The sequence below is a fragment of the Lepidochelys kempii genome, chromosome 1 (assembly GCF_965140285.1).
Source record: "Lepidochelys kempii isolate rLepKem1 chromosome 1, rLepKem1.hap1, whole genome shotgun sequence".
Lineage (NCBI taxonomy): Eukaryota > Metazoa > Chordata > Testudines > Cheloniidae > Lepidochelys > Lepidochelys kempii.
In genome coordinates, this window is record NC_136380.1 from 95,253,665 (window position 1) to 95,275,960 (window position 22,296).

Consider the following 22,296-nt stretch of genomic DNA (forward strand, 5'->3'; position numbering starts at 1 on the left):
TGGAGCTTTGATCCTGATACTTAACTCTCCCAATTTGCCTGCCTATTTTCATTCAAAAAATCAAATGCAGTTATCAGGCAAATCCAAAACTGCTTTTCATCTAGAATTTAGGGAACAGCTCAATCTGCATCTAAAAGCATACCTAAACCATATAGTTTGTTCCTATTATTAAGGCAGATACTGAATTATGCAACAAGTTCCCAGCGAGCAATTACATTTTAATCATTTGCCTGCAAACACACTCCTGTAGATGATTTATTTCCAAAGCTAGGAACTGTGCATACATATATCTTAACTTGAGAAATTGCTCAGCTTCACCAGACACATTGCCTTTCAGGGATGGCTGTACAGGCCTAGGAAAACAGTCACTGAGAGTTAAACTCACTTTTTTCTTTTATAGCAAATTTTAAACACAGCTGAACCCCTCTAAGACTGCATTTCCATTTGGCCAGTCTCAGCTTTGTTTCTTAAATTATAAGCTCTGTGAATAATTTTTATTTTTGTTGTATGGTTTGTGGGGTTTACTGTACAGTTTATAATCTCCCATTGAGTTTCCCCACTAGACAGAAATCCCATCCTCAATTGCCTCTATGCTTCACTAATGCTCACTCAAACTAATGGGTTTTGCAACATGTTTAGTAGGTCAACAGATGCAGGCTATTTCAGGCCCTGATTAGTGCAGTATTCCAAAGGAAGGGTGAATGCTCTGCCAGCAGCCCCCAAACCACACCTTTTGTAATAGGTAGGTTCAAGCTCAAGGTCCTCTGTTTAACATGACAGTGGCAGTATCACAAGGGGAAAGCAGCAGTCTCTCAAGTAGGCAGGTCCCAATTTAGGGATGTATAGTTCAAAACCAACAGCTGGAAATCCACTGAGAAACTAACTGACAGCCAGTGTAGCTCATGGAGCTCTAATATCCTGCCACTGAGAGGAAACACTTAATATGCAGGCTGCTGCATTTTGTACTGGTTTAAGCCTCTGGATAGATTTCTGTGTAACATCATGTAGCCTCAAATTGGAATGTGAAACAATCTGCCTGAAAGGATACATTTACTATGGCTTCTTATAAGCATTTAAATGAATAGAAAAAATGTTTAATATGCTGGAAAGATCGGTGTTGTGCTTTGCATGTCTGTGCAGCTTTCTTCCCACCAGGATTCAGGATGTGGACTTTACAGCCTGCAGCCTGTTTTATTAAACTCTATAAAAGTAAATGGATAAAGAAATTCTATAACTTGGATTATAGGATGAGTTCTAGTCTTCTCTAAAAGCTCAATACTTTTTGTGCCTTTTGCAGAAAAAAAATGAAGCTGTTTGCCTTGATTATTGTAATGTCTAACTGTAAAAAAAGAGTGCACTAGGACCTTGGGGAAATAATTGTGCCCAGATCATTCTATTATATTGAGTGCTGTGAGGAATTATAAGCTGCATCATAACAACTTTTGTTTTTTCTTCCTAAAACAAAGTCTTTTTATATTGTTGTTTTGTCAAATAATACAACATAAACTGGAATTTCTTGTACAGTCGCTTACAGTACCTAGAGGACCAGAACCTTAGCTGTTGTAAATTGGCCTAGCTCCTTTGAAGTCAATCGAAGTAGGCCAGTTTACACTCAAGGTCTTTGGATTATCTTCATTTTTTTAAATCCTATTAATGTCAGAAAAACAAGCCAAGCAAGAATGGCTAAGTAATATTACCAACTCACACAATTTTAGCATGAGTCTTATTAGATCAGGTGTTTTTCTTAAAGCACCAGCTGCTGGGATCAACATATTACATGAGAATCTCCACTTCGAAGTTTCTAGGTCTCATGGTTGCAGAGAAAAGCATCAAAATGTGAAGGAAGTGTACCCACCAGAAAGGCTCAGAAACCAGAAGGCAACTAAAAAGGTGCCCCCCATTATTACATTTTTTAAAAAATCTCATGATTTTAAGCCAATTTTATCATTTTTAGTGCCCTCTCATGATTTTGAGCATTTGAGGTTGACAGTACTAGCTGAGTTTAAAGTTGTGAATATTTGAAATTTCGATATTAAATAGAAAACTGAGACATATGGCATAACAAATGAGAGAGACATACATTGGAGCTGAGAGGGTAAGAGGAGTGGCTGAAATGGACACTAAGGTAGAATTACATGGTTATTCAGTTTTATTGTGTTCATGTATTAAGAAATTAAGTAGCATATGTACACAGTGTTACTCCTGGGGGAATTCTGGGCCACTGGGCAATGTAGAATTTTGTAGAAATTAACATTGTGCACGCAGAATTTCCTTCCCCCCACAGAAATGGGCTGCAGTACTGCTAGCCGCCATTTAGGGCTGATGGACGCATCAGAGTCCAGCTCACACATAGAAGACAGTGCCGGGGAGAGAGGGGAGGGAGCAAGAGAGTTCCTGGCAGCTGCAGTTCCCAGCATGCTGAGGGAAGAAGAGGGCAGTGTGCAGGAAATTCCGTGCAAGCCTGGGACCGAGCATCAGGCTGTTTTTTCCTCAGGATCCCTGGGGTCTGGAGGGAGGAGGGAGATGGGTGTCTGGGCAAGGGGGAGAGCCGTTGCTGGGCTCTGAGGGAGAGGGGGTGTGGGTATCTGTGCAGAGCGGGGGCACGCCTGGGCTCTGGGAGCAAGGGGGTGAGGTTATCTTGGCCGGAGAGGCCCCATGGCTGGGCTCTGCGGGGGGAAGGGGATTTGGGTGTATTGGATACAGGGGGGCATGGCTCGGTTCTAGGGAGAAGGGCCCCTCAATTGAGCTCTGGGGGGAAGGGGTCAGAGAAACAGGAACTGGGTTGTCATAAGGGTTTCTTTAACTGTCTACTCCTGGGAGAATTTTTGTGTGTCTGTATTGTTACAGACATACTTGCTGACAGGTATTTTGAAATAATTACCAAAATAATTGAAACTGGCATAATTATGTAGTCTTATTTTGACAAATAAAATTTGCAGAGTTTTGCAGAATTTTAAAATATTGTGTACAGATTTTTTTTTTTATTATTTTTTGGCACAGAATTTTTAATTTTTGGTGCAGAATCCCCCCAGTATGAACACTACAGTTTGGTTTACTGGTTTAAATGAATTTTACAAAACTTATTAAGCCATGGGAAATTATGGGGAGAGGTTTGCTAATTAATGTTTATATAGTTCTTTGAATCTTTAAAGTGCTAAGTATTTTATCAGTTTGAAAATGTGTACATTTTATTTTACTTCCTCTCAAAGGAATTTTGTCTGATCTATGCACAGGACTAATAGTTAGGCATGATATTTTTCACAGGATTACTCTTCAAGGTGGTAGATAAAGTCTGAGGGTTTTATGAATGGTTGCTGAGTTTATGAACAGTTTGGGTTTCATGGACAGCCTCTAGCCTCAGATGCAACACTGAGTATCTCGCATTTACATCTGTGTTTCTGTTACTGAATTAGTGATGTGTTTTTATATCCATGGAAATGCAAAAATACACCGCAGATGAGAATACAGTTCTGGATCTTTCACAGACCTATGTTGCTGAGTTTTTAAGCGTATTTATATTCTAGTGCTCTAGTTTTTGCTGCTGTTATCTTGCTCATTAGGGTTTTCACTCTTGAATACAATACTGCCTTTTTAATGTGAACTGTATACTGGGCCACTGTGGTCTAGTTTGTTATTTGAATTGTTATTTTCTACATCTCAGTTTACACCAATCTTGTAGTAAGTCCCTGCTTCATCTTCTAATATTCTGGGAGTTTCCAATTTTTCATTCGTTATTGTGATGAAGTGATGCTCTGTCTGTACAAATTTATGAATTTCATGTGAGATTACAAACTCTGTGCATTTATGTAAAGCTGCATAATGTCCATTTTGAATATGCAGCTTTTTGCCTTTTCTGTGGACTGTTGCCTCCATGTTGGGCAGAGATTCCAAAATCTGATGCCAAACAGATGACAAAAGAGACTTGTTGAAGATAAGTGCTCTTCCATTGAAATGTAATTCCTCTAGACAATAGATTAGCTTCCACCCAGAGGAACTGGTATATCAAGGGAGGGGTCACCATTGCAATGAAGTTACCTGACAAGAGTTTGCTGAGTGCTGAGATGGGGAAGCTGGAAAATGTATCACCGGATGGAAGGGAATTAAAGGTTTTCAAAGGGCAGATGCTCAAGTCCACGAGGGAGAAGCAACCAAGCATGTAACGCCTCGAGACACAGATGGTCCCCAAGGACTAACAAGGAAAGAGTGAGCTAGTGAGGGACATTATGGTGTAAGATGTTTATTGTTTCATATGATCTATTTTGGATAATTAAGTATAAAAGAGCTAAGGTGTTAGACTTTGGGGAAAATGTCTCTCTCTGTGTTAAATGATTCATAACTATTGCATGCCTCCATAGACAGTTAAACTGTAAACCAGAAGCTTCACATCTTTTTGGTGGAGTTCTGCCCTGGGAGATGGTGTATTTACATACAAGGGAGCCTGAAGAGTCACCATTGTGCCCAGGGACTAAGCAGCTGGACATGGGGTACCAGCTCTCAGAAGGGGTGCAAGATATAAAGTATGTGCACTGAGCCCTGGTCTACACTACAAATGTATGTTGGTATAACTACATCCATACCCCTGAACGATGCGGTGATACAGACAGTGGTGAGCTGGAGTTCGCACCGGTTCACTGGAACTGGTTGTTAAATTTAGAAGCCCTTTTAGAACCGGTTGTCCTCCGAGGGACAACCGGTTCTAAAAGGGCTTCTAAATTTAACAACCGGCCAAAAGTGGCACCTTAGGCACCGACTCCATGGGTGCTCTGGGGCTGGAGCACCCATGGGGAAAATTTGGTGGGTGCAGAGCACCCACCAGCAGCTCCCCGCCCCGCGCCACGCCTGGCCCCAGCTCACCTCCTGTCCGCTTCTGCCCCTGAGTTATGCTCCTTCCCGCTCTGCTTCTCCCCCCTGCCCTGCTTCTCATGGATCAGCTGTTTGCACGGGAATCCTGGGAGGGCTGGGAAGCAAGCAGCGGCTTCACACTCAGGCCCAAGGAGGCGGAGGCAGAGCGGAGGTGAGCTGGGGCATGAGGAGGGCCGCCCATGCTGCAGCAGGTAACCCAGGAGGGGCGCAGCGGAACCACTCCCCGCCCCAGCTCGCCTCCGCCTCCCTGGGCCTGAGCACAAAGCCGCTGCTTGCTTCTCAGCCCTCCCAGGATTCCCGCGCAAACAGCTGATCTACGGGAAGTGGGGCGGGGGAGAGAAGCAGAGCAGGGCGGAGCGTAACGCGGGGCGGAAGCGGAGCGGAGGTAAGCTGGGGCCAAGTGTAGCACGGGGCAGGGAGCTGCCAGTGAGTGCTCTGCACGCACCAAATTTTCCCCATGGGTGCTCCAGCCTCAGAGCACCCATGGAGTTGGCGCCTAAGGTGCCATTTTTGATGTGATCAGTGGGGGAAGCGGCCTCTCCCCCTGCTTCCCCCCAGCTTTGCTACCCCACCCCTAGGAGCCAGAGGGACCTTCCGGATGCTTCCCAGAGCTGCCCCAGGTAAGCACCACTGGGACTCCCCACCTCGCCACCCGGCAGGTCCCTCTGGCTCTTAGGGGCGGGGCATGGTGGGCAGCCACTACGGTGGCCCACAAGACCCTCCTGCCCAGTTCTGGGGGCAGTCAGGGGACAGAGGAGGGGGGTGGATGGAGCAGCGGTCCCGGGGGGCGGACGCGGGCACAGGCCATGACTCCCTCGTGGGGTGAGGAGGGAACCAGTTGTTAAGATTTTGGCAGCTCACCACTGGATACGGACCAAACTTCTGGTGTAGATAGCGCTATGTTATCAACAGGAGAGCTTTGCCTGTCGATATACTGACTCTGGGGGATGTGGAGTACCTACGCTGACAGGAGAAGCTCTCCAGTTGGCATAGATAGCGTCTTCACTAAGTGCTACAGCGCTGTAAATGTAGACAAGCCCTGAGAGTGTGCCTAATGACCACAAGATTGGGGAAGTGACTGGGCTCTGTTCAGGCTCTGTGAGCTTAAAATAACAAAGGGAACCAGGGACACAAAGTTTTGGATTCCCAAGCAATCCAGTTGGGTTGCTGGAAGGAGGTGCTGGGAGAGATCTGTGACAGCTGTCTTTGACTCTTTACCAAGAGTTACTAATTACTTGCCACAGTGATTCATTCTACATAATTTTCTGACTACTGCAAACTCTGCATTTCATTGTCCTACCAATTCCATTGAAAATAAACAAAAAATGAAACTAAAGGAACATTAAGGTTACATAGTTACACACTCAAAAGTAAAAAGAAAAGGCCAAAAATGAAGTTATTTGAGCAACCTTACCTCTGCCTCTTATGCACATGCATTTCAATGCAGTTTTAAGTACACAATCACTTACTATTTCTAAGTTAACGTCTTATTTTCTTTTTTAAAATTATTTAATTAATAAATGCTGGTCAGATGGTCAGATACTGTAGTCATAAGAATCATATGAGTAACTACTCAGATAGAAAAAAATTACCTGCATCCAAAGCCAGCTGAAATTTAGTCATTGTATCAGGGAAGTCACATAAATATATGCAATTGACTTAAACCAAAAATCGAACAAAATATCATTATTTTTGATCCACTGTCAAGTTGGAAAGTGGTGTTCTCTGAGATCCTATGGGTATCTATCTGGGTCCAATATCATTCAATAATTTTATTAATGGCTTTAGGGATGGAGTGCAGAGTATGTTAATTAAATTATGGATGATATGAAGTTGAGCGGAACTACAAATACTTTAGAAGCTAGAACCAAAACACAGGGTAATTTTGAGAAATTGGAGACACAGATTAAACTTGATTCAGTAAGACAAATCTATGTGCATTGTCCTATGAAACTCTGTAATATTAGCTCTATTTTAAGAAAATGAAAATATGCTGCAAAGCGATTAAGGGAGGTTCTGAACTCACTGACTCAATGAGAGTTTTGCAAATGACTTCAGTGGGGGCAAGATGTCACCCACTGAGCAGTACTTTACCATGCAGTATCCTCAATTCATGTAAGAGTGGGAGAATTGGGCTTTAAGACAATAATTTATAATGCATCACACCAAAATTTCTAAAGCAAGAGTGTTTATATCAAATGATGACCCTGTTTGAGGAACGTAGTTTAGTTGTAGCCAGGTCAGTCTCAGGATAATAGAGAGACAAGGTGGGTGAGATAAAATCTTTTATTGGACCGACTTCTGTTATCTCTCTTCCAACCAGAAGCTGGTCCAATAAAAGACATTATCTCACCCACCTTGTCTCATGGTTTGAGGAAGGCACTTAAACACATGCATAACTAAGTATGTGCTAAATCCCAGTCCTTTCCTGAATCAGGGCCTGTATTAGGAGATGAATTTAAATTTTCATAATCTCAAATGTTGCTTGAAAGAAGAACCATAGTTTTAGTTTCCACTCCCCAGTGGAAGAATAGTCCTTTGCAATCTTTCGAGGTATTCCAATTACAGTGTACAGACTTTTCTTGAAAGTGTCAGACACAGCAGAAATAACTTGTATTTTGATACAGCTCATCCTATTTTGCTTACTCATATAATTTAAATTTCAAATATATTTTAATATAGGAAAGGAATTTGCTCCCCAGATTAGCCCTTGTATAGTTTCTATTGTAATGAATGCAGATTTTCTTTTAAATGAATGAATTATAAACCTGTGTACATAGCTAGGTGTTATAATGGAAATGCTTAAACCTTCTTACCTATGGCATTGAGAACAGTAATGCTATAATTTACTGTAGCAGTAAACACCTAATCAATATGAGCTCATTAAACACAAAAGCATCAGTTTAATCAGGGGAATCTACATGTTTCAACAGTAAATTGAAGGTCTTGTCCATCAATGTCTAGTTCAATTATTATGCTGACATTGACAAGTAACAATGCATTTTGTTAAAAGATACTGGTGTGCAACCTAATGTGGAGGTCATCTGTCATTTTAAAAACATGATCAATATCATCCATAAGCAGTGCTCAGACTCATTTAAGAAGGAACAAAGGAATAGGTCAATAAATGCCCCAGTGAGTTGCATATGATTTTCTGCAATTCTATATTTTTGTTAGCTTAAAAGAGCTTCTGTATCTTATTGTAAAAATAGTTAAATATAAGTATTTGCACTCTGGTATATTCTCCTACTAAAATATTTTAACACATTCATAACTTCTTTTAACAAAATTCATGGGGTGATGAACCGTTTTTATTTCTAAACCCTTGGAAAGTACAGATTGCTTTCAGACACACCCTAACACTCTGAGTGTAATTGTGTCTTTGATCCATTTTGCAGTAGAGAAAAAATAAATAAAAAAATAACACAATTTTTCTGCTTTTATGTTTAAAAACACTAATCTACCATGTTGTGGTTGATGTTTAAAATAAGGTGAAAAATATTCTTGTTTGACTTCCTGCACCCCCAAAATTGTTTCCTGTTAAATGTAGTTAATAAAAGAAATAATTCTAGTTTTTTCTGTTGAAAAAGTAAATTGCAGTACTTCGTGATAAATGAATTTTACTGTTCCTTTTGTGACAGGGAAAGATATCAACTGACACGATGATTAAAGGCTAACTTTGCTTGTGTGATGATCAGCCACTAAGAAAGCTGCTCCCTATATGCATTCAAATCTACAAATGCAGATTTTAAACTCCTATACGATACTTTTGAAAGAATGGCAATCTTCTTTAAGATTTGTCTTGATTAGGAGTTAGAGGTGTGTTATTAGAAAGTGTAAGCTAACACCTTCTAAATAAATATATTATACAAGTCTAGTGTAGGCAATTTTTGTGACAGGGAAAGATATCAACTGACACGATGATTAAAGGCTAACTTTGCTTGTGTGATGATCAGCCACTAAGAAAGCTGCTCCCTATATGCATTCAAATCTACAAATGCAGATTTTAAACTCCTATATGATACTTTTGAAAGAATGGCAATCTTCTTTAAGAATTGTCTTGATTAGGAGTTAGAGGTGTGTTATTAGAAAGTGTAAGCTAACACCTTCTAAATAAATATATTATACAAGTCTAGTGTAGGCAAGACACTATAGACTTTAACAAATGCTAAGCCGATCTAGTTGAAGCCTATGGTAGAGTTTAGTCTTCAACTCAACAAACTAAGATGTGTTAAAAATATGCATTGCCATGTCTGCACTAAATAAGGTGACCATATTTCCCAAAGGGAAAACGGGACACCCTGAGGAGCTGGCCTGAGCTGCTTTGCTGAGCCCTGCTCCTCCTTTGCCCCATACATGGAGCTGGCCTCTGCCCTGTTCCCCAGCCCACATGGAGCTAATCCAAGTCATTGACCCAAGTCCTGCCTCCCCCACACACAAGGCTCTCGTCCAAGTCCAAACTGCTCCCAGCGTGAGGCTGGCATCACTGCTCACCAGAATCCTGCCTGCTCCCCTCCCGGCCAATGCAGCTGGTGTCACTGGTTGCAGGAGCCCTGTCCCCCTCCCCCTTCAGGGTTGGCATTGCCACCCCCTCCACCCCTCCTGCACATTCCTCTGAGCCCCGCTAGGGGTGCACACCATAGTTTTTTGAGAAAAGTGGGCATTTGTCCCATTTTCTCTTGCTAACTGATCATCAATTGGTGAAAGCAAATAGGACAAATTCCCACTTTTGCCAAAAAAGTCGGGACAGCTAGGACAGGGCTTAAAAAAGGGACTGTCCCAGCCAAAACGGGATGTATAGTCACCCTAACACTAAACTTTTAGAATATGTTACTGAGAATGAGTTTAATAACACTTTTTAACTGACATTTCAATTCTAGACAAGTCAAACCCTAAAGCAGAGTCTCAGAAATATCACGTAGAAATTTAAAATATCTACTGGTAGACATGAATTCCATGTTTCCATAGTGATATAGGCTTTGGAAGGTTAATTGGAGATTCCCATCACTAACAACTGTTATACTAGAATAACTGTTCTAGTCTAGGGCTGAAGCCAGGGCTATGCACCCCCCTTGCCATTCAAGATAGAATGTCCCATTAACACTAATGCAGTCATAGGACAAAAAGAGGGTGTTAGTGGGTTATAAATAATTCATAAATCCAATGTCTCTGTTCAGTCCATGATTTTTGGTGTCTAGTAGAGTAATGAATTTAAGACACCAGGCTCATCTTTTGAAAGTGTTGTGCAGGTTTCCTTTGAGGATGAGGACTGATAGGTGAGATACAGAGCAATCTTTTTTGTGAAAAGTGTTCACCCACAAGTGATAGGGTGCTTTTGTCTTTTATCATTTTCCTGTGTTAGTTCATTTGAGAGTGCAGTGATTGCCCGTTGTTATCTCCACTTACTGCATTGGATGAGGCATTTAGTGCACTGGATGAGGCATACCACATATTGTGATAGGCATGTGTCCAGAAATTCTTTTTCAAGGTTGCCCATGAAGAGGTTGTCATATTGGAGAGTTTAAATTCTTTATTCTGCTAGACATTAAAAATCGTGGACTGAACAGAGACTTTGGATTTATGGAGTATTTCAACATTCTGTAACCCAATAACCCCCCTTTTCTTCTATAACTACAGGGCTATTAATGGGACACTCTACCTTGAATGGTCCCTTACTATATGTGCTAACTACTTATGCAAAACAATTTGTTACACCTTGCATTTTCCTGTGACATTGGGAGTACCTTTTCCAGACCCAAAGAAGAGCTCTGTGTGGCTCAGAATCTTGTCTCTCCCATCAACAGAAGTTAAACCAGATTTTGATAGCAATAGCTTGTTCTGCAAGTTAGTGAGAATATTTTCTTCATTTCAGTTTATTCAACTAATTCAGTTCAATGACTAGTTTAAAGTTCAGAAACCAATTGGGAGTTGGAAAAGCAGGAAAGCTTGTTTTCTTCTTTCATTGTAAGAAAAAAATTGGGTGTAAAAGGATGAGATCTACTAGTTCTAAAATCTTGAAGGACTTGGTGACCAGAAACAATCATTGCAATTTGCTAACTATAGTTACAACCCTTTGTTTAATAAATCATCTGTTTTGCATTTAAAACTATCTTTTATAAACTTTTTGTTATGTATCCAAAACATTTAAGGTAATTTTATTCAATAATAATAATAATAAAATTAAATGCTGTTTTGCACATTTTTAATTTATTCGAATTTCCATCCAAATAGAGCTTGACACAAATCACAGGTAAACAATTAATAATCTAGTAAATAAATGCATCACTCACCATTTTCTAACATAAAATTTTTAAAATTAAAAATCAGAATGAATGTAAGTTAAGCTATATAATTGCTTAAATAAATATGTAAATATAATGTATCTCCAGGTTAGCAAAAAGTAGCACCAGCTTTAGTGTTAAAGCTATTTTAGTTGCAAATCAATAGAATCATAGAATATCAGAGTTGGAAGGGACCTCTAGAGGTCATCTAGTCCAATCCCCTGCCCAGAGCAGGACCAATGCCCAACTAAATCATCCCAGCCAGGGCTTTGTCAAGCCTGACCTTAAAAACTTCTAAGGAAGGGGATTCCACCACCTCTCTAGGTAACACATTCCAATGTTTCATCACCCTCCTAGTGAAAAAGTTTTTCCTAATATCCAGGCTAAATCTCCCCCACTGCAACTTGAGACCATTACTACTTGTCCTGTCATCTGCTATCACTGAGAACAGTCTAGATCCATCCTCTTTGGATCCACCTTTCAGGAAGTTAAAAGCAGCTATCAAATCCCCCCTCATTCTTCTCTTCCGCAGACTAAACAATCCCAGTTCCCTCAGCCTCTCCTCATAAGTCATGTGTTCCAGACCCCTAATCATTTTTGTTGCCCTTCGCTGGACTCTCTCCAATTTTTCCACATCCTTCTTATAGTGTGGGGCCCAAAACTGGACACAGTACTCCAGATGAGGCCTCACCAATGTCGAATAGAGGGGAATGATCACCTCCCTTGATCAGCTGGCAATGCCCCTACTTATACATCCCAAAATGCCATTGGCCTTCTTGGCAACAAGGGCACACTGTTGACTCATACCCAGCTTCTCGTCCACTGTCACCCCTAGGTCCTTCTCTGCAGAACTGCTGCCGAGCCATTCAGTCCCTAGTCTGTAGCGGTGCATTGGATTCTTCCGTCCAAAGTGCAGGACTCTGCACTTGTCCTTGTTGAACCCCATCAGATTTCTTTTGGCCCAATCCTCCAATTTGTCTAGGTCCCTCTGTATCCTATCCCTACCCTCCAGCATATCTACCACTCCTCCCAGTTTAGTGTCATCTGCAAACTTGCTGAGGGTGCAATCCACAACTTCCTCTAGATCATTTATGAAGATATTGAACAAAACCGGCCCCAGGACTGACCCTTTGGGGACTCTGCTAGATACCGGCTGCCAACTAGACATGGAGCCATTGATCACTAACATGGAGCCATTTTTAGTGGTGACTAAGCAATGAGAATCAACTAAAAAGTACACATGCAAAACACATTTAAATTAGATGATTTAAATCAAGGTTCTCTGACTGCTGATTTAAATCAACTCACCCTGCTGAGCACCCACTCTCTGAATACCAGACCCCTTTAAGAATTCTCAAGTTAGGCACCCCAAATCACTAGTCACATATGAAAATGTTGTCCAGTGAGGATGACTTTTTTTCACACTGTACAAAAGTGGACTAACTGTAGTTCAGCACAGATAGCAAGACACTACTCCTTCCCTGAAAACCTTACAGTCTAAGGCTGTATGTTATGCAAAGAAAATAAATGGTAGAAAGGTGATGTGATAAGAAGTATAAGATCATACAAGTACTTAGTTGCTCCTGGATAAGGCTAAGATTTAGTCATAGGCATTTTTAGTAAAAGTCATGGACAGGTCATGGGCAATAAACAAAAATTCATGGTCCCATGACCTGTCCATGACTTGTACTATATACCCATCACTAAATCTTTGGTGTTCTGGGGAACTCTGGGGGTGCACCTGCTGCTCTGTAGGGTGGTCTCTGGGTCACCCACTGGTGCTCAGGGTGGGGGCTCCAGGGTGCCTACTGGCGCTTGGGGGAGAGGGGTGGCATGGGACCATGGCAGGGGTCAGCCTGAGACCATCGCCGCTGCTAATGGTCCGGGACATTCCCTCCAGCCTGGGACAGCAGCAGCTGCTGCTGCCAGGGGGCGGCCCAGGACTGCCACTGTTGTGGGTGGGGGGAAGGTGCAGCTCGCACCAGGGCTTCCCGAGCAGATTGGGCAGGTCAGCTGCACCTGCTGGCTGCAGAAGTCACAGAGGTCCCAGAAAGTCACAGAATCCATGACCTCCATGACAGACTCACAGCCTTACTCATGGGTACCACATTGGTTGCAGATTCATTGTAATTATTAAATATTATTAACTCATTGTGGGCATTGTGAAAGAAATTAGTCTTATGAAGGGATTAGATGAGGAGAGGATAGACGCTTGGAAGACCAGAAAAGACCGAGGGGCAGATTTTCTGCAGAGCCAACTTCTGAGGCACAATGCCAGTGTCATCACCAGATTATCTGCCTCAGGTCTGACCTAAGGGCTTCTCTAATTTGCACCAACTGGCTATAGTCACCTAGGGAACATAGACCAACTGGGGCTAGCTAGTTTTAAGAGGTCACCACAAGGTTTCCTTCAAATGTTCCCATTAGTTGAAGTGGGCCACAGTTGTCCCCAGGGAAGACCAGATGGGCTGAGCTCAGACTTTCCAGATCTCAGGGAAGCCACCAAAGACACAGGGCTGCCAAATGGACCACTCCACACAAGAGATCCACTTCCTGGACACTACAGTGCTAATAAGCGATGGTCACATAAACACCACCCTATACCAGAAACCTACTGACAGCTATATTTACCTACATGCCTCCAGCTTTCATCCAGACCACATCACATGATCTATTGTCTACAGCCAAGCTCTACAATACAACTGCATTTGTTCCGATCCCTCAGACACAGACAAACACCTACAGGATCTCTAACAAGCATTCTTAAAACTACAATACCCACCTGCTGAAGGGAAGAAACAGATTGACAGAGCCAGAAGGGTACCCAAAAGTCACCTACTGCAAGACAGGCCCAACAAAGAAAGTAACAGAATGCCACTAGCCGTCACCTACAACTAAAACCTCTCCAGCGCACCATCGAGGATCTACAACCTATCCTGAAAGACGATCCCTCACTCTCACAGACCTTGGGAGACAGGCCAGTCCTCTCTTACAGACAGCTACCTAAAGCAAATACTCACCAGCAAATACACACCACACAACAAAAACACCAACCCAGGAACCAAACCCTGCAACAAACACCAGTGCCAACTTTGTCCACATATCTATTCAAGGGACACCATCATAGGACCTAACCACATCAGCCGCACCATCAGGGCTCATTCACCTAAACATCTACCAATGTGACATATGCCATCATGTGCCAGCAATGCCCCTCTGCCATGTACATTGGCCAAACCGGACAGTCTCTATGCAAAAGAATAAATGGACACAAATCTGACATCAGGGATTATAACATTCAAAAACCAGTAGGAGAACACTTCAATCTCCCTAGTCACTCAATAACAGACATAAAAGTAGCAATTCTTCAACAAAAAAACTTAAAAACCAGACTCCAACGTGAAACTGAAGAACTGGAATTAATTTGCAAAGTGGACACCATCACATTAGGCTTGAATAAAGACTGGGAGTGGTTAGGTCATTACAAAACCTCAACCTAATTTCCCCCTACTGTTACTCACACCTTCTTGTCAACCTTCTCGTCAACTATTTGAAATGGGACACTCTCATTACCACGACAAAAGATATTTTTCCTCCTTTGGTATCCTACTGCTAATTGAATTATGTCATTAGACTGACCTCACACTTGGTAAGGCAACTCCCATCTTTTCATGTATTTATACCTGCTCCTGTATTTTCCACTCTATGCATCTGATGAAGTGGGTTCTAGCCCATGAAAGCTTATGCCCAAATAAATTTGTTAGTCTCTAAGGTGCCACAAGGACTCCGCTTTGTTTTTGCTGATACAGACCTAACATAGCTACCACTTTGAAACCTCTCTCCTGAGAGGCATTATGCTACACACACCTGAAGAGGACAAAGGCACATAAAGGGTGTCTCTTGGATATGGAAGTGGGAATTTCTTTAGGAAGTTGGGTGGGGTAATTTTTTTTAAATTCATAGAATCATAGAATCATAGAATATCAGGTTTGGAAGGGACCTCAGGAGGTCATCTAGTCCAACCCCCTGCTCAAAGCAGGACCGATCCCCAATTAAATCATCCCAGCCAGGGCTTTGTCAAGCCTGATCTTAAAAACTTCTAAGGAAAGAGATTCTACCACCTCCCTAGGTAACGCATTCCAGTGTTTCACCACCCTCCTAGTAAAAAAGTTTTTTCTAATATCCAACCTAAACCTCCCCCACTGCAACTTGAGACCATTACTCCTTGTCCTGTCCTCTTCTAGAGTCTAGAACCATCCTCTCTGGAACCACCTCTCAGGTAGTTGAAAGCAGCTATCAAATCCCCTCTCATTCTTCTCTTCTGCAGACTAAACAATCCCAGTTCCCTCAGCCTCTCCTCATAAGTCATGTGTTCCAGACCCCTAATCATTTCTGTTGCCCGTTGCTGGACTCTCTCCAATTTATCCACATCCTTCTTGTAGTGTGGGGCCCAAAACTGGACACAGTACTCCAGATAGAAAAGGAGTACTTGTGGCACCTTAGAGACTAACCAATTTATTTGAGCATGAGCTTTCGTGAGCTACAGCTCACTTCATCGGATGCATACCGTGGAAACTGCAGTAGACATTATATACACACAGAGACCATGAAACAATACCCCCTCCCACCCCACTGTCCTGCTGGTAATAGCTTATCTAAAGTGATCATCAAGTTGGGCCATTTCCAGGACAAATCCAGGTTTTCTCACCCTCCGCCCCCCCCCACACAAACTCACTCTCCTGCTGCTAATAGCCCATCCAAAATGACCACTCTCTTCACAATGTGTATGATAATCAAGATGGGTCATTTCCAGCACAAGTCCAGGTTCTCTCACCCCCCTGGCCCAACTTAATGATCACTTTAGATAAGCTATTACCAGCAGGAGAGTGAGTTTGTGTGTGTATGGGGGTAGGAGGGTGAGAAAACCTGGATTTGTGCTGGAAATGACCCACCTTGATTATCATACACATTGTGAAGAGAGTGGTCACTTTGGATGGGCTATTAGCAGCAGGAGAGTGAGTTTGGCGGGGGGGGGGCGGAGGGTGAGAAAACCTGGATTTGTGCTGGAAATGGCCCAACTTGATGATCACTTTAGATAAGCTATTACCAGCAGGACAGTGGGACGGGAGGGGGTATTGTTTCATGGTCTCTGTGTGTATATAATGTCTACTGCAGTTTCCACGGTATGCATCCGATGAAGTGAGCTGTAGCTCACGAAAGCTCATGCTCAAATAAATTGGTTAGTCTCTAAGGTGCCACAAGTACTCCTTTTCTTTTTGCAAAGACAGACTAACACGACTGTTACTCTGAAAAAAGTACTCCAGATGAGGCCTCACCAATGTCGAATAGAGGGGAACGATCACGTCCCTCAAGCTGCTTGCTATGTCCCTACTTATACATCCCAAAATGCCATTGGCCTTCTTGGCAACAAGGGCACACTGCTGACTCATATCCAGCTTCTCGTCCACTGTCACCCCTAGGTCCTTTTCCGCAGAACTGCTGCCTAGCCATTCGGTCCCTAGTCTGTCGCTGTGCATTGGGTTCTTCCGTCCTAAGTGCAGGACCCTGCACTTATCCTTATTGAACCTCATCAAATTTCTTTTGGCCCAATCCTCCAATTTGTCTAGGTCCCTTTGTATCCTATCCCTGCCCTCCAGCATATCTACCACTCCTCCTAGTTTAGTATCATCTGCAAATTTGCTGAGAGTGCAATCCACACCATCCTCCAGATCATTTATGAAGATATTGAACAAAACCGGCCCCAGGACCGACCCCTGGGTCACTCCACTTGACACCGGCTGCCAACTAGACATGGAGCTATTGATCACTACCTGTTGAGCCCAACAATCTAGCCAACTTTCTACCGACCTTATAGTGCATTCATCCAGCCCATACTTCTTTAACTTGCTGACATGAATACTGTGGGAGACCGTGTCAAAAGCTTTGCTAAAGTCAAGAAACAATACATCCACTGCTTTCCCTTCATCCACAGAACCAGTAATCTCATCATAGAAGGCGATTAGATTAGTCAGGCATGACCTTCCCTTGGTGAATCTATGCTGACTGTTCCTGATCACTTTCCTCTCATGTAAGTGCTTCAGGATTGATTCTTTGAGGATCTGCTCCATGATTTTTCCGGGGACTGAGGTGAGGCTGACTGGCCTGTAGTTCCCAGGCTCCTCCTTCTTCCCTTTTTAAAGATTGGCACTACATTAGCCTTTTTCCAGTCATCTGGGACTTCCCCCGTTCGCCACGAGTTTTCAAAGATAATGGCCAATGGCTCTGCAATCACAGCCGCCAATTCCTTTAGCACTCTCGGATGCAACTCATCCGGCCCCATGGACTTGTGCACGTCCAGCTTTTCTAAATAGTCTCTAACCACCTCTTTCTCCACAGAGGGCTGGCCATCTACTCCCCATGTTGTGATGCCCAGCGCAGCAGTGTGGGAGCTGACCTTGTTAGTGAAGACAGAGGCAAAAAAAGCACTGAGTACATTAGCTTTTTCCACATCCTCTGTCACTAGGTTGCCTCCCTCATTCAGTAAGGGGCCCCTACACTTTCCTTGGCTTTCTTCTTGTTGCCAACATACCTGAAGAAACCCTTCTTGTTACTCTTGACATCTCTTGATAGCTGCAGCTCCAGGTGTGATTTGGCCCTCCTGATTTCATTCCTACATGCCCGAGCAATATTTTTATACTCTTCCCTGGTCATATGTCCAACCTTCCACTTCTTGTAAGCTTCTTTTTTATGTTTAAGATCCGCTAGGATTTCACCATTAAGCCAAGCTGGTCGCCTGCCACATTTACTATTCTTTCGACACATCGGGATGGTTTGTCCCTGTAACCTCAACAGGGATTCTTTGAAATACAGCCAGCTCTCCTGGACTCCTTTCCCCTTCATGTTAGTCCCCCAGGGGATCCTACACATCCGTTCCCTGAGGGAGTCGAAGTCTGCTTTCCTGAAGTCCAGGGTCCGTATCCTGCTGCTTACCTTTCTTCCCTGTGTCAGGATCCTGAACTCAACCAACTCATGGTCACTGCCTCCCAGATTCCCATCCATTTTTGCTTCCCTCACTAATTCTTCCCGGTTTGTGAGCAGCAGGTCAAGAAAAGCTCCCCCCCTAGTTGGCTCCTCTAGCATTTGCACGAGGAAATTGTCCCCTACGCTTTCCAAAAACTTCCTGGATTGTCTATGCACCGCTGTATTGCTCTCCCAGCAGATATCAGGAAGATTAAAGTCACCCATGAGAACCAGGGCGTGCGATCTAGTAGCTTCTGCAAGTTGCTGGAAGAAAGCCTCATCCACCTTATCCCTCTGGTCTGGTGGTCTATAGCAGACTCCCACCACTACATCACTCTTGTTGCTCACACTTCTAAATTTAATCCAGAGACACTCAGGTTTTTCTGCAGTTTCATACCGGAGCTCTGAGCAGTCATACTGCTCCCTTACATACAGTGCTACTCCCCCACCTTTTCTGCCCTGCCTGTCCTTCCTGAACAGCTTATATCCATCCATGACAGTACTCCAGTCATGTGAGTTATCCCACCATGTCTCTGTTATTCCAATCACGTCATAATTCCTTGACATCACCAGGACCTCCAGTTCTCCCTGCTTGTTTCCAAGGCTTTGTGCATATAAGCACTTGAAATAACCTGCTGATCGCCCCTCTTTCTCAGTATGAGGCAGAAGCCCTCCCCTCACAAACGTTCCTGCCTGTGCTTCCTCCCTGTATCCCGCTTTCCCACTTACCTCAGTGGGAAACCTGAATTCAAATTCATGTCAACCTGAAACTCCCTGTAAATCTTCAGGGATTGAGCCAATGCCAAAACATGTGACAAACCTCACTGGGATTATTCAGCACTACCTGTGAGCTTTATTTCCCATACTGCATGTGAGCAGTTATTGTGCAGTAGCTGGTGCCTATGACATCTTTGTAAATATCCAGCAATAGATTGTTACCTGGTTTGGACGTGTATCTTACTAATAGTCACATTTCAAAAATTCTTTCTTAAGAGATGATGTCCCTGTCTCCATTCTATGAGATCTCTTTAATTAACTGTGAGTAACTCACAATAATTTAATTTGCTCTAGGAAGAAACAAAATTATTCCAGCCTGGGCATCTAACATCCCTTATTGAAACTAGAAGTGCTACCAACATGCCTTTCTCAAAAGAGCAAGAGCAGAACACAGAATTAGCCAGTCCAAATGGAAGTTTGTAATTCTCCTAGCTCTAGCGAGAGTAATATTCTTTGCTGTTCATATGCACACTCGGAATAAGAAGTGAGAGATCCACTGTCTTGTATGGGAGAACATATAATTTTGTTCGCCAGGTAGGCAAACCTGAAAGCCATTTTCATTTTTGGATCAGATGCATTATCTCCCAATTCAGTGGAAAACTTATAACCTTATCTTGGGAAGCCTTTAAATATTCAATTAGATGTTTCTATAGCTTCTTCTTTCTTCAGATGACTAAAGCAGTGTTATTCAATTTGTTACTTAATAAGCTTTCTCCATTTCTGCTTAATAAAAATACACCCATTTTGACTGAAAAATAGTTACCGCTGTTTGTGTATAATATAAAAATCCATATACACATTTTCACCTCAGAAAGCTTGTCAGCTCAGATAGTGGCTTTCCCAGATGAAAAGATATGATGAACAAGATTGTGTTCCCTAAAGCAGGGCTATCTAACCAAGACATTGAAGCAGTACCTCAACCATAGATCTACCCACTTCAATTGTCTTCAGCCAGTCAGACTTGTAGAGATCAAATAAACTGTGCAGGCAAAAATATGTGCCCAAGGGAAGGTGGGGAGGGGGACGCTTTTAGTGCAACTCATGCTATGTTTTGTTATTGCAAACTGTTACTTATCCAATGCTTGTTAGAAGAAGAAGGAGCAGGTTACCCAGAGGCGGATATGGGTACAGGCTTCTTTATTGCAATACTTGTTTCCCTGGGCCCAATTGTCCAGTAAGAACTGAATTAGTTACAGCACGTTCTTTTTGTTTGTTAGTATGTACATGCCTATGTTTATTACAACACCCCAAAAACCCTTATTAAGTAATAAAAACACCCATTTTGTTAGTAAACCCACCCTAGTTGTTGTGTGCAGCATTACACATATCACACAGGCATTTTACCTTGAAAATATATTTCTTTGCAACAGTTTGTTGCCACAAATCTCCCTGGTCAGCAATTCTCAGGGGAGGGAGGAAGGAAGGGGCCATGAGCAATTCTCAGGAGAGGTAGGAAGGGGCCATAAACCAGGGCTTGTTTATGTAGCTGGTAAAGGAAGGGGGGGAGAAGATAACATTTCTTTTACCTTCTTTCACACAAAGGGCATTATTCAGCAGTTCCTTTTTTTATGCAGCTGCATTCTTATTAATTCTTACAAGCAACAGGGAAGGGCAAAATATGGCAACTTATTTATTAAGCAAAGAACTACAGCCTTCTTATTCCTTTGTCCCCTAATGCCATGTCAACACATTAGCAGCTTCCCAGGTCTCAACTTAACCACTACATATCCCAACAAGGCTATTTTAGCATTCTGAAATATTTAGGAACTCACATTTCCCTACAGTTTCTAGCACCTATCCCTGCTTCATTTTTTCTCAGGTGTATCTAGCGTGTAAAATATATTGACAAATTACACAGTTAACCATGCTTTCTGGATAGCTGATGAGCTTTCCCCAAAACACTAGCCAATCTATTCATGAATTCAGTATCAAGGAGTCATGGAACTAAGCTCATTCTCCAAATTTGAATACTTTATTCATAAATAAAATAGCATTATAAAGAGAGAGAGAGTAATGTGTTTTGTGGTTTTGGTTTATTAGAACTCCAGGTGGCACAGTGTAGCCATCTTCAAATACATTTAATCAGGGTGCTACATTGAGTAATGTGCACTGTGCATGAGAGAAACCAGTTATAACTTTGTAAAAGGTGTTAATCCAGTCATGAGTTTTCTGGTGGTAAGCACACCAGTTGTTACCATTGTTATGAAAACATTGTTGTCACCCCTTTCTGGACCCAGCTTAATTTTTAAACTGTTAAAATGAATACCTGCCGTACAGGATTTTACGTGCATCATTATGCACATGTAGTAAACAACATACTCATGAGAGCTGTCACCTGGGTGCTTGGAGCCTGATTCTCTTCTCATGGGCACTAACGGAAATCAAGAGCCTCTCCACCTAAACCATGCAGTTATTCTGGTGTAAGTTATTAGCCTGGAGCCCTTCCTGTGCTAAGAACCACACAGTTCAGGAGGGGAAGTGGGGGATTTGTGGGGGGAGGGGAATTTACTATTCAGGGAGCAGGTTACAGTCACGAGTTCTCAATCTCCTCTGGCCGCAGCCCGTTCAAAAGTTAGAGCGGTTTAAGGGTAGTTTGTACCATGTACCCCCTGTTGGCCAACTACAGTCATAGTCTATCGCTTTAAGCTATCTCAGCAGTACTACTGGCTGGAACAGGGAAAGAGAATCTGGCCTGTTATATTCAGCACCTTAAAGTTTGCTAGGCATTTTACAGAATAAATAAACCAAATCCCTGCCAGGAAATATTGTAATCTCAACATGGAAGTGAGTGGGTATAACAGAGAGAGAAAGGTAAGGAGAAAATATGAGGAAGGATAACAGACAATAGTATCACATGGTAGTGACTTACAGCATATGCATATCTGCATGGTTCATTTAAATTTACATATCATGTGTATATGTTAAGTGTGTATGTTTGCATGTGTGTGTGATAGTTAATGCAATAGGGAAATATATAGAAGTGAGTTGTTTAGGATAGATTTCACTAAAAGAGAGTGGTGACTTGAAGAACAGGCGAGAATTCCACTTATGAGGAGCAGTTTAAAAATCAGGTGAGACCAAAATCATGTCCTTGCTCTGATTCATGTGGCTTGTTGAAATCACTCAGTATATAGTTCTGAGCAAGGTTTTGTATTGGTGTGTGTATGTGTAGCAAGTAAGGTCTGGAGTACAGCTGCAAATGGTGACTGTTCAGTATTTTTTTTTTGTAATGTTTAGGCTAACTTATGAAGCACCATTGTACCAAATCGCAAGACTAAAGTGTATTACTGAAGTGTAAACCAAAAAGATATACATCCTTTTGTAACAGAAAATTTCATGGCAACTGTAACTATAG